Source organism: Ovis aries, chromosome 17 (assembly GCF_016772045.2).
Source record: "Ovis aries strain OAR_USU_Benz2616 breed Rambouillet chromosome 17, ARS-UI_Ramb_v3.0, whole genome shotgun sequence".
NCBI classification, from domain to species: Eukaryota; Metazoa; Chordata; class Mammalia; order Artiodactyla; family Bovidae; genus Ovis; species Ovis aries.
The window spans coordinates 64,881,020-64,892,775 of NC_056070.1; the positions used below are offsets into that span (position 1 = coordinate 64,881,020).

General features: G+C 52.7%; 1 protein-coding gene across 3 annotated transcripts in view; it reads right to left on the reverse strand.

Annotated features, from left to right (window-relative positions):
- WSCD2 (WSC domain containing 2) overlaps positions 1-11,474 on the reverse strand; it is a 117,369-nt gene extending 105,895 nt beyond the window's left edge. For all 3 annotated transcript variants that reach the window (XM_004017447.5, XM_060400817.1, XM_060400816.1), the window contains exon 1: positions 11,057-11,474. The gene's annotated coding sequence lies outside the window, so the exon portion shown is untranslated. The remainder of the gene's footprint in view (positions 1-11,056) is intronic.
- Between the last annotated feature and the right edge of the window lie 282 nt (positions 11,475-11,756).

An 11,756-nucleotide genomic window follows, 5' to 3' on the forward strand; every position in this document is an offset into this window, starting at 1 on the left:
CATTTACTTCCTTTGCTCAGGTTAACTGGGTCCTGATTATCCTTTGGGGACCCATCCTGCTTCTGCTATTGGTCTTTGTGATTCAGGAAACCACAAGAGCTGATTCACAGCCTCCCCACCCAAGGAAGGTCCAAGGTGGCCATATGACCTCAATCTGACTGAACAGTAAAGTCATTTTCTCTGATTTCAAGAAACCTGCTGCTGCTGCTAAGTCGCTTTCACTTTCAGGAAACCTACAAACTCTCAATTCCAGAACTAGTGGGAGGAGGGCTTGCGGCTGACACTATGTAATTATGGAGTTACTGGTAGGCATTTGTGCAAAGATGAAGATAGCCAGAGCCACTGGAGAAGGAAAGCCCACCACTGAGGAAAAGGAGAGTCAAGAGATCGGGAGGGGGAGAAAAGAGACACGCTGGGAGGGAGGGAGAAACAGCAAGTGAGAGAATGACCGGTGATGCTATCGAACTCCTGGATCAAGCCAACTCTGAAGCTGGTTGCCAGTTACATGAAGCTATACAGTCCTCATTTGCCTGAGAATAAGAGTGTAATGATATTTAAGTTGGACTTTCTGTCAGTTACAACCAGAAGGATCCAACGAATATAACTACTATCATTATTTCCACTTTACATATGAGTAGTGGGAAGCTAGGGCTTCCCAGGTGGTGCTAAAGAACTCATCTTCCAATGCAGTAGGCATAAGAGACCCAGGTTCAATCCCTGGGTCAGGAAGATCCCCTGGAGGAGGACATGGCGACCCACTCCAGTATTCTTGCCTGGAGAATCCTACGGACAGAGGAGCCTGGTGGGCTACAGTCTAAGGGGTCCCAGAATCAGACACGACTGAAGCGACTTAGCATGCATGTACGCAGTTAGAAGCTAATTGAAATGAATTACCTGAGGTCACACAGCTGTGAATTCGCAGCGCTTGGATTCAAGCAACTTTTGCCCTGAACCTGAAGCTGTTAGGTCAGAACTCTCGGTCTTTTATCCGGAGAAGGCAGCGGCACCCACTCCAGTACTCTCGCCTGGAAAATCCCATGGGCGGAGGAGCCTGGTGGGCTGCAGTCCATGGGGTCGTGAAGAGTCGGACACGACTGAACGACTTCACTTTCACTTTTCACTTTCCTGCATTGGAGAAGGAAATGGCAACCCACTCCAGTGTTCTTGCCTGGAGAATCCCAGGGACGGGGGAGCCTGGTCTGCTGCCGTCTATGGGGTTGCACAGGGTTGGACATGACTGAAGCGACTTAGCAGCAGCAGCTCAGTCTTTTATAGGGCTGTCTCTCTCTCTCTCTCTCTAGGGGCCAAGAGTTGGGAATTTTAGAAGCATCCTATGTGTGGAGCAGCTGGTATACTCTGGTGATTTGGGGGAGGCCAGGAAGGGCTGAGGAGAGGCTGCATCAAAATGAAACGTATAATTATTATTTAAATCAGTTCAGATACAGAAGGAGAAAAGTCAGAGCTTTCTGTGGCATTCCCCCCCACCCCCCCCATGCCGTTTTTAATTCTATCTTATCAGAACACAGCTGGGATTTGTTTTTCAAAAGGAAAAACTCCTTTAATTTAAAAAAAAAATTCTCTGATAAAAGTGAAAATAGCCCACAGGCCGTCAGGTGACAATGGAAGGGAGACAGGGCGTTTTAGCAACTTAAAGCAGATTAAAAAACTAATTTGTTGACTCTTTTGCCAAGCCTACCTCTCCCCTGGAAAGCTGTGTGTTTTGCATAATGAAGCTGAAATCCTGAAATCGCTGCAGTAGGCCCAGCTCCCTCTTTGTGGGCATTTCAATGGGCTCCCACCTCACGTGGGGGTGCAGTTCCTTCTTATTGCTCTGGCTGGGGTTTAATAGAATCATTTCACTCCCTGTACTTAAAATCTGTCCCGGGCCTCCCACTGCTGGAAGGATAGAGAGCAGAGCACTCTCAGGGCTGGCCAGGCCCTGAGAATGGTCCACTTGGCTGTGTGCCAGCTCTTTCCTAGCCTGGAAATGCATCTGTGTCTCTGATTCATGCCGCTGTCCTCACCTCAGGGCCTTTGCATGTGCTGGCTCTCCTATCTTCCCAGCCTTCTCCACCTGGTCAATCCTCTTCATCCTTCAGAGTCAGGCTCTGTTTTTTTTCTCTCTCTCAAGGAAGTCTTCCATTTCAGAGGCCCTAAATTCTGGCAGTTACTTCAAGTTGTAATTATATGCAGGTTGGGGTCTTGCTTTTCTCCTCACTTTCTCCACAAGGTCTGGCATACAGTAGGTGCTCAATAAAAATCTGTCGAATAGACTAGTGGGTGAACCTTGATGAAAGGGAGTGCATGGTGCCAGCATGCCATGGGTTCCTCAACACCTCAGGTCTTCCCTTTGCTGCGTGCAAAGCCCCAGTCCACATTCTCCCAGCTTGTTTTCACACTCTCCTTGCACACCCACTTTTGGGTGTGCATAGTGCTCTGGGGGGTGAGACCATGTTGTATGGGGAAGAGAACATGGGCTCTAGGGTCAGATCTTTAGTTCCAATCTTAGCCTCTCCAGACTTTAGGAAAAAAATTTTTTTTAATTTATTTCTTCATTTTTGGCTGCACTGGGTCTTCATTGCTACGCCCAGGCCTTCTCTAGTCTCAGGGCATGGGTTTCTGCCTGCAGGGGCTCCTCCTGTTGTGCAGCATGGGCTTTAGCGTGCATGGACTCAGTAGCTGTGGCCCATGGGCTTAACTGCCCTGCAGCATGAGGAATCTTTCCAGACCAGGGACTGAACCCGGGTCCCCTGCATTGGCAGGTGGATTCCCATCCACTGGACCACCAGGGAAGTCCGCTCTAGACTTTTACTTATTTACTTCGTTTTCATCCTGCCAAAATCTGTTGTTGTTGTTGTTGTTCAGCCGTGTCTGACTCTTTGCCACCCCATAGACTGCAGCACGCCAGGCTTCCCTGTCCTTCACTGTCTCCCGGAGTTGGCTCAGACTTATATCCATTAAGTCGGCGATGTCATGTCATACACAACATAAAATTTCCTACAGTAACCATTTTAAGTGTGTAGTTCAGTGGTGTTAAGGACATTCACAGCGTCATGCAACCGTCACCACCGTCCATCTCTAGGACAGTCATGTTCCCAAACGGAAACTCGATCCCATTAAACACCAACTCCCCATTTCTCCCCTCCCCCAGCCCCCGGAGACCACCATTCTACTTCCTGTCTCTCTGAATCTAACTACTTTAAGAAAGTCAAAGTGGAACAATGCAGTGCTTATCCTATTGTGTCTGGCTTATTTCACTTAGCATAAACATCCTTGAGGTTCATCCTTGTTGTGGTGTGAGTTAGAATTTTGCTCCGCTTTAAGGCTAAATAATATTTCACGGCATGGATGGAGCATACTTTATCCCATGTCGATGGACACTTGGGTTGCTTCCACCTGTCTGCCTTTGTGAATAAAGGTGCTGTGAACGTGCCTATACTCCTTACCTGAGAAAGAGGGTGAAAGAGCATTTTCCTTGGAGGGATGTTGTAAGGATCAATGAGTGTGCCCTGCACAGGGCACATTTCCTGGCACATCAGAAGCATCCATATTGGTCAGGGACCAGCGGGTAACAGCTCACCCCAGTGGGGTGACCAAGGACAGTTACAATGGAGGGCAGAGTGTAGAGAAGCCACCAGGGGTGGGGAGTGCAGCACCCAGGGCCTGGCAGCAGAGGAAGACCATGCCCACCCCCAGACCAGAAGGGGTAGGGGAGGAAGGCTCCTCAACTCAGAGGACCCTGACAGGGGCTGTTAGAAGACACCACCTCCACACCTGCTGTGTTTTCCTCACTGAACTCATCACTATTTAAATTTAAGCTGTTCAGTTATTTATTTATGCATTTCTGTTCTGACTCCCATTCCTGGAATCAACCCCCCCAGGACAGCAGGGCCTCTGTCTGTTTGCTCAACACTTCATCTTCAGGACCTAGACAGACCTAGGTACATGGTCGATGCCCAGGAAATACTCAAGCCTGGTGCACCTAAGCACTCAATAAATATGTATTGAATCAATGAATGGGGAATGATTCATTTGGTTTTTTCCACCGTGGTATCCAAATAAAGAAAAAGAAGTGAAAATGTTAGTTGCTCAGTTGTGGCTGACTCTTTGACCCCATGGACTGTAGCCTGCCAGGTTCCTCTGTCCATGGGATTCTCCAGGCAAGAATGCTGGCGTGGGTTGCCATGCTCTCTCGGTCGGGATCTTCCTGACCCAGGGATCAAACCGTCTGAACCATCAGGGAAGCCTGGGAGCCAAATAACTACTCCCCAAAGATATCCGTGTCCTAATTCCTTGAACCTATGGTGATGTTGCCCTACATAGTAAAAGGGGCTTTGCAGATACGAGTAAGTTAAAGATCTTGAGATGGGAAGATTATCTTGGATTATCTGAGGGGGCCCGATGCCATCTAATAAGGTGGTGGTGGTGGTTTAGCCGCTAAGTCGTGTCTGACTCTTGCGACCCCATGGACTGTAGCCTGCCAGGCTCTTCTGTCCATGGGGTTTTCCAGGCAAGAGTACTGGAGTGGATTGCCATTTCCTTCTCCAGGGGAACTTCCTGACCCAGGAATCAAACCCTGGTCTTCTGCACTGCATGCAGATTCTTTACCGACTGAGCTACGAGAGAAGCGCATCTAATAAGGGAGGCAGGGAACTCAGAAGTCAGAGATGGAGACATGACCGTGCAGGCGGAGGTCAGAGTGACGTGGGGCTACCAGCCTCGGAATGTGGGCAGCCTCCAGGCCATAGCAAAGGCATGGAATGCTCCTCCCCTTGAGAGTCCAGTAGGAACAGAGCCCTGCTGACCCATTCTAGGTTTCTAATCCCTAGCAATGAGAATAAGTTCACATTGTTTTAAGTCCCTGTACTTGCGGTCATTTGTTGCAGCAGCAGTAAGAAATGAATACGCTCACATGCGAAAGCAGCGTGGGAGCTAAGGGACTGTGGCCCTGTCACAGGTCAGGATAGAGAAGGCCCAGGTTCCGACCTCAGCTCTGTCACCAACCCTGTGCAACCTCGGCCAAAGGCCCCTTTCACAATGCCCAGGGCTGACAGGCTGAGCTTACTTAGTGGATACTCATCACAACTCTGGGAGAAGGCACTGTCATTATCATTGCCATATTACAGATGAGCAAACTGAGGCACATGCCGTCCTTATGTTATTTCCTAAGTCCATGGGGTTCGCACAGAGTCGGACATGACTGAGCAACTTCGCTTTCACTTTTCACTTTCATGCATTGGAGAAGGAAATGGCAACCCACTCCAGTGTTCTTGCCTGGAGAATCCCAGGGACGAGGGAGCCTGGTGGGCTGCCATCTATGGGGTCGCACAGAGTCGGACACGACTGAAGCGACTTAGCAGCAGCAGCAGCAGCAAGGTGGTACACTGAAGCTTCTGTCCTCAACCCGAGACTCAAGAAATGTGGGTCTCAAATAGTAATAGGGAAGCTGGGCTGGACTCCAGTTTAATCTGCCTCCAGAACCCAGGGCCTCCTGGTTCCTCCCCAAACTGTAGGGTCCTCAAGGACAGAATTGGGGTCTGCCATTTCTGTATCTTCAGGGCCCAGGACAAAGTACGACTCTTAGAAGACTCTGAGCAAACGCTAAGCATCAGCAGATCTTGACATTCAATATAGAACGAACACGTGAATGAGAGAATGAACAAGTCTCCCCTCAACCAAAGAGACGCTTCTCATGTCTGTGATCTAATTCATTCCTGCCCACCCAACCTCCAGGTGAGCCAATGTGAAGGCCAAGTGTGTGCTTGCTTCCCAAGAATGGCAAACACGCCTGCCAGCATTGGGGAGGCAAGACGACGTCGTGGTTAAAGGCATGGTCTCTGACATCTGGTGATCTGCGTGCAAATCCTGGCGATGCCTCTCCTGAGTTGTCAGTTCATCTCTCTGAGCCTCACAGGTTATACCAGAAGTCATAACAGAAATATCTCAGAGAGCAGTTGTGAGTATGATGAGATATACATATATATATATGTATATGTATGTATGTATATATAAAACCTCTGGCATGGTATCTGGTAAGCACTCCATGAGCATTAGCTGTTATTATTAACACTGCTGATGTTGGGATGAGCAGAGATCCAGGTAGGAATGGGGTATCCATGGAGGGAAGTACACGGTACACCTCTGAATGAGTACCAGGGGTCCCACAGGAGCAGGAAATACAGACCGCTGGCAACTGCATCAGTTAGCTACAGTCACAATAATGTAACAAACAACCAGAAAGCCCCAGCAATATATGGATTTAATTAGTTGATCTGTTAGTGGCAAGCTGGAGCATGGCTGAGCTAGACTCTTCACTGAGGTTTGGGCTAAGGGTAGTTCAACATGTGTCCGTTCTAGGGCCAGGCTAGGGGGAGGGGGCAGCTACCTTGGTGGAGGGCCTCTCCCAGCCATGGCAGAAACATGTGAGGCCCCTGGACACCTAAGCTTGGAAAGGACACGCTATCACTTCCACCGATGGCCAGAGGAAAACACAAGGCCAAACCCGAAGCGAAGGATGAGGAACACAGACCCTGCCTGCCTCTTGAGCGGGAACAACAGCCACGTCTCATGGCTAAGGGCATGGATACAGGGGGGAGGGAGGAATTGGGGCCAGGGATGTGTTTCCCCCAACAACCAAACACTAGGCAAACCTCAGAAAGGGCTCTCACACTGCCCTGGCCTGCTCGCCTCACCAGCTCCTGCAGCCGCTGTGCCATCAACTCCTGGTCAAAACCTGGAAGACCCCAGCAGCAACACTGGCAGTCTGTGGGGACCCCCAACCTCACCTTCCCAACATCTGGACCTGCTCCGGGGAGCCATTAATCTCGGGCAATTTCTTTCCTCTCTTGATTTGTTTATTTAAGGAAAACAAGTTGCTCTTAATTAGAAACACTGCTGTCGAAATGTTCATTGCATCCTAGGCTGCCTATGTTCAGACCTTCTGCCTAAAATTATACCTGCGCTCTGAACATCTGTGAGTCTGCTCGGTGAGTGGCCTAAGTGCAGGCTTCTGGGGGGGGAGACGTGGGTTGTCCTGGGGGCTGAGGGAGCTGGGGGGGCAGAGGAAGACACAGCTTCAGAGCAAAGGCACTTGGGAAAATGAACATCCAACACCCCAACACTCTGCTCAGAGCTGGCACCACCGATCGCTGAATCAACACTCGGCAGGTACACGCTCGAGCACAGTGCAGACGCGCAGAGCACACAGAAGAGGAGCCTTTAAAGGCTCAGAGCCGTGTTCTGTTAGGACGCTCTCAGCAGTGTTTACAGCGCCCCCAACACCTTATCAGCCCTGGGACACCTGCACAGATGCACGTGTTCAGAAACACACACACACACATGCGACACACACAGAAGTTACTTTGCCCCACAGACAGGCAAACACATGGAACACACATCCTACACCCAGGGACAGGTGAAAAGACACAAGGCCCCATCCTAGGCACACACATTCGGAAACTCGCGCACACACAGGAGACACGCACAAACACCACACTGCAACATCCAGAAACACATTCGGAGACACCTCACGTGCACACTGAGACACACTCAAATGGACACAGCAACACAAACCCAATAGCAACACTAAGAAACACACACATATACGCAGAGACACAACCAAGCACAATGCTTCAGGCAGGGGCACACACCCAGAAACACACGTGTACACACACAGATGACTAAGTTCATACTGCAAAACACACAGGTACACATCCATAGAAACGCACACATACACAGAGACACAGTCAAATGTGCCCTCTCTCACTCACAGACACACGTGCTCAGAACCTCACACATGCACACAGACACTCACAGAGGCTGCACCACAGCAGACAGGCACACTCACACAAAGGATGAGGAGTGTGCAGTGCTGTACACACGCACTTGCAGAGACACAAAGGTGCGTCAAGAAACATGTAGACGCAACTGTAAGTTTACACTCATGTCACTGCACACAGGTGCCCACAGGTGCCCACACAGACAACATACACATGTGCCCTGGCCACCCCGCATAGCTCCTCAAACACAGAGACTGGCACACAGACCCTCACGACACATGCGTGCATCTGATCACACACACACAACGGCTTAACACTCACAGTTGCTTATGCATACCCACACTCACACTGCCTCACACAGGCACGTGCACACACACACAAATGCCTAAGTCCATGGACAGGCAATCTCATGAGTACACACTCATACGGACACTAGTCTCACATGTGCCCACACATGCTCCAGGGTTTGATGTGACTCATACTCACATGAGCACACGTATGCATACTACATGAGAACGTATACAGAGGCACACGTTCAAACACATGTGTCTATACAGACACACATGTCCTATTCCACCAGGAAAGCAAACTGTTCGTTTTCTGAATCCTGGAAGTTGAGCCCGCAGATAAGAGCTAACACACGGTGGAGCTGCTCCCACTCCAGGCCAGGCTGCATGCCTGTTAACTCACTCCGTGTTGGCCAAGATGAGGTCTGTCTTCCCTGTGGAGGTTTTAGCCCGGACCCAGGGCTTCCTTGGTGGCTCAGACAGTAAAGAATCTGCCTGTAATGCGGGAGACCTGGGTTCAGTCCCTAGGTTGGGAAGATCCTCTAGAGGAGGGCACGGCAACCCACTCCAGTATACTTGCCTGGAGAATCCCCATGGACAGAGAAGCCTGGCGGGCTACAGTCCAGGGGGTCGCAAAGAGTTGGACACGACTGAGCGACTGAGCACAGCACAGGGGTTACCTAGTACAGGGAGGGATGTAGATATCCCAAGCCTTGGAACCATTCAGAAAGAAATAAGACTGGCTAATTGACAGCCTTTCTCCACAATCTCAGCCACCTGCCCCCCTACACACACACACGCCAGACACTTTCCCGGCGTGGCTGTTCCTGCAGGGAACAGCAGCCTCGCCTGATCAGACAGCCTCAGCAGATGGAGGACTGCCCAGATATTCTGAACTTCTCTGCCCTGCATCCCTCCACAGCTGCAAAGTTGGAGCCATGGAGACAGCTTACCTCTACCTCCTGTTGTCATGGCGACGCAGCAGCTGGATGCATCCAGTGCTCCTAGACCGCCTGGGGCTCCCCACCAGGAGCTGCTGGTCCAGAAGTGCTTTTATGAGGAAGGAGCGAGTAGTGGGGGTGGGGGGGTGGGGGGGGAGACTGCAGGTGTCAGATGATCCGAGAGAACAAGGGCCCTGCTCCCCAGCCAAGGATCAGTCACCTGGTGCTCAGGGCCAGCCTCCCTGGGGACAACAGCACCCAGATGCCCGTGCGCAAGACTCAAAACAGACAGCCTTGCTGCTGCACTCGTGCAGCCCCAGCCTCACCAGGTGCACCAAGCACCTCCCACGCACTGTCTCGGCTATCAGCTCCTCACTGTGCTACGGAGGGACCGGGGTTCAGAGGGCGAAGTGATGGGTCAGACTCAGATGTGCCTCAGTCCTAGACCTCTTACACACTGTGTTACACCACCTGCTGGGATTTGGAGGATTTCATCTCTGACAGTCACTCAGGGCTGTAAGAATGTGTGGATCTCTGAGGATATAGGAAATCTCTTCCTTTTTACAGAAGCAGCAACTGGAGCTCAGAGAGGTCGAGTGATTTGCCCAAACTCACATAGCAGATTGATGGCCGACTTGACGTTCAACCTCTTGACCTGAAGACGGGGTTTCCCCAGGACATCAAATACCAGCCTCTGACACCCTCGAAGCACCCCCGGGTCCTGGCAGCCTAGAGAGGCAGATCGTAGCCTGCCTGGCCCCAGGTCAGAATCCCAAGCAATGGCAGCAGGTCCTCAGACTCCCACCTTATGCCTCAAGCACTGTCCTGGAACCACGCAGCAATGTTGTTCCCTAGAGGCAGACACCAGGTCTGCCACGGGGCCAGGGGAATACATCTGTTAGGTCCGTTAGGTCGTGAACAGAAGCACTTTCACTGTCTGCCTCACGGACCAACTAGTTCATGGAGATGACCCCGGCCCCAGGCTGGAACCCTAGGGAGTAAAGCAAGACTCCATCTTGGGGGCTGTGACAACAGGGATGGCTCCAAAAATGACCCCTGGAGACCAGGTGGCCTTGGAGCATGTTTTTCCTTAAGAGGAAAAAAACGATCTGGCCAAGCTCATGAGCTATGTGCTGGGCTCTGCAGAGCCTCGAAGGGCCTGAGGTGTGACAGACCACCCACAGCCTCAGAGTTGAGGATGACAGTGCCAGGAGTCCCCATCCAAATGTCCATTCCAACCTCTTTTCTGCTGAAGTTTGCACCTCGCCAGGCTCCGATCTGAATGGTCTCATTGAGCAGCTCAGGAAACTTCTCCCAAATTTTTAGCTCATCTAAGGAGCTGCAAGGAACGGGAGCTGATCCCCTGTCTCTAGCGTCTCTGCCAGCGAGGTGATTCGGCTCCAGCGATGACGCTTGGGGCTGCTGGAAGGGCTTGGACGGGGGCGATCGGTCTGGACAGGTACCCCTGCTTCCCTCTACACACACATACACACACACATACGCACGCACGCACCAGAATGGACATAAGCAAGACTGCAAAGCACTCTACACAGAATTCATCACCCGGGCAGCCCTGGTTTCTTCTCCAGATGATGGGGAATCTCGTTTACCAGAGTATTACCCCCAACAAGGACCCTGTAAAGTCAACTTGAAAATGCGTCCAGCTCCTTCTCCCTCAGAACTCTAACTGGCCAAGAAGGGGGTGATTCATGAATCAAATGAAGGGGGCCCATTGCCTTCCCCCCGGTCCAGGTCAGCTGAGAAGCCCTAGACGTCCTATCTTGGGAACCGAGGGGGTGCCTGGAGGAAGGACAAAGGATAAGCCAGCACGTCCAACCCTCTGCGGGAGGAGAGAAAGTTTGTCATCCACCCAGGGCCAGGCTGTCACCACTGGGGGTTCTTTACTCACCGGGCTCTGGACACTGAACCCCAGGCTCCAGGCAGCATCTGGAATTGGCAGCCCAGGTTGGGGACAGATACCCTTTGCAGCAGCTCTATGCCCTCTCTCTAAGGCCCCCCTGCTAGCAGGACCAGGCCCCTTTGCCCTTACCTGAGGGTCTCAGTCACTTGCAAACTCTGCCAACGGAACCCAGCCAGCGCCCGGGGTCTCTCTCTGCGACTCCCGCGTCCCGCTTGGCGCACCCGCTCTGTGGGCGCCTTCCCAGCCGCCAGCTGCTGCAGTGGCATCCAGGAAAGGGAGACTGGATTTTCTTTCTCGCCGCCCAGTCTCCTCCCGGCGGCCCGGGGGGCTATTTCTTCGGGTCTGGTGCAAGGGGCATCCTCCGCGCCTCCAGCGGGAAAGTGGAAGAGTGTGCGTCCTGGATTGCAGCAGCGGCGACAGCGGTGGCCGGGGACGAGGAGGCGGTGGCGACGCCAGCCGGTGAGCCGGGGAGGCGGGCGGAGGCGAGAGGAAGTGCAAACCGGGCTCCTGCGAGCCTGGCGCTCGGGCGGGCTGGCGGGCGGGCGGCACTGCGGGTGCCCCGCGCCAAGGCGAGGCCCCGCGCAGGCACCCGCCCGGGGATGCCCGGGCCCGCTGCGCGCTGGGCGCGGGCTGCGGCTGAGCGCGGGGCTCCGGCCGCCTCGCCTCCCTCTCTCTCGCTGCCTCCCTCCCTGGCTCGCTCGCTCCCCCGGACTTCACGTCTCTGGAGCCCGAGCTCCCAGCGCCGCTGCCGCCGCCGCCGCCAGCAGCACGCCTCAGCCCGGCGCGCTCCTCGCGCGGAGCCACAGCACTGCCTACCGCTTAACTCCTT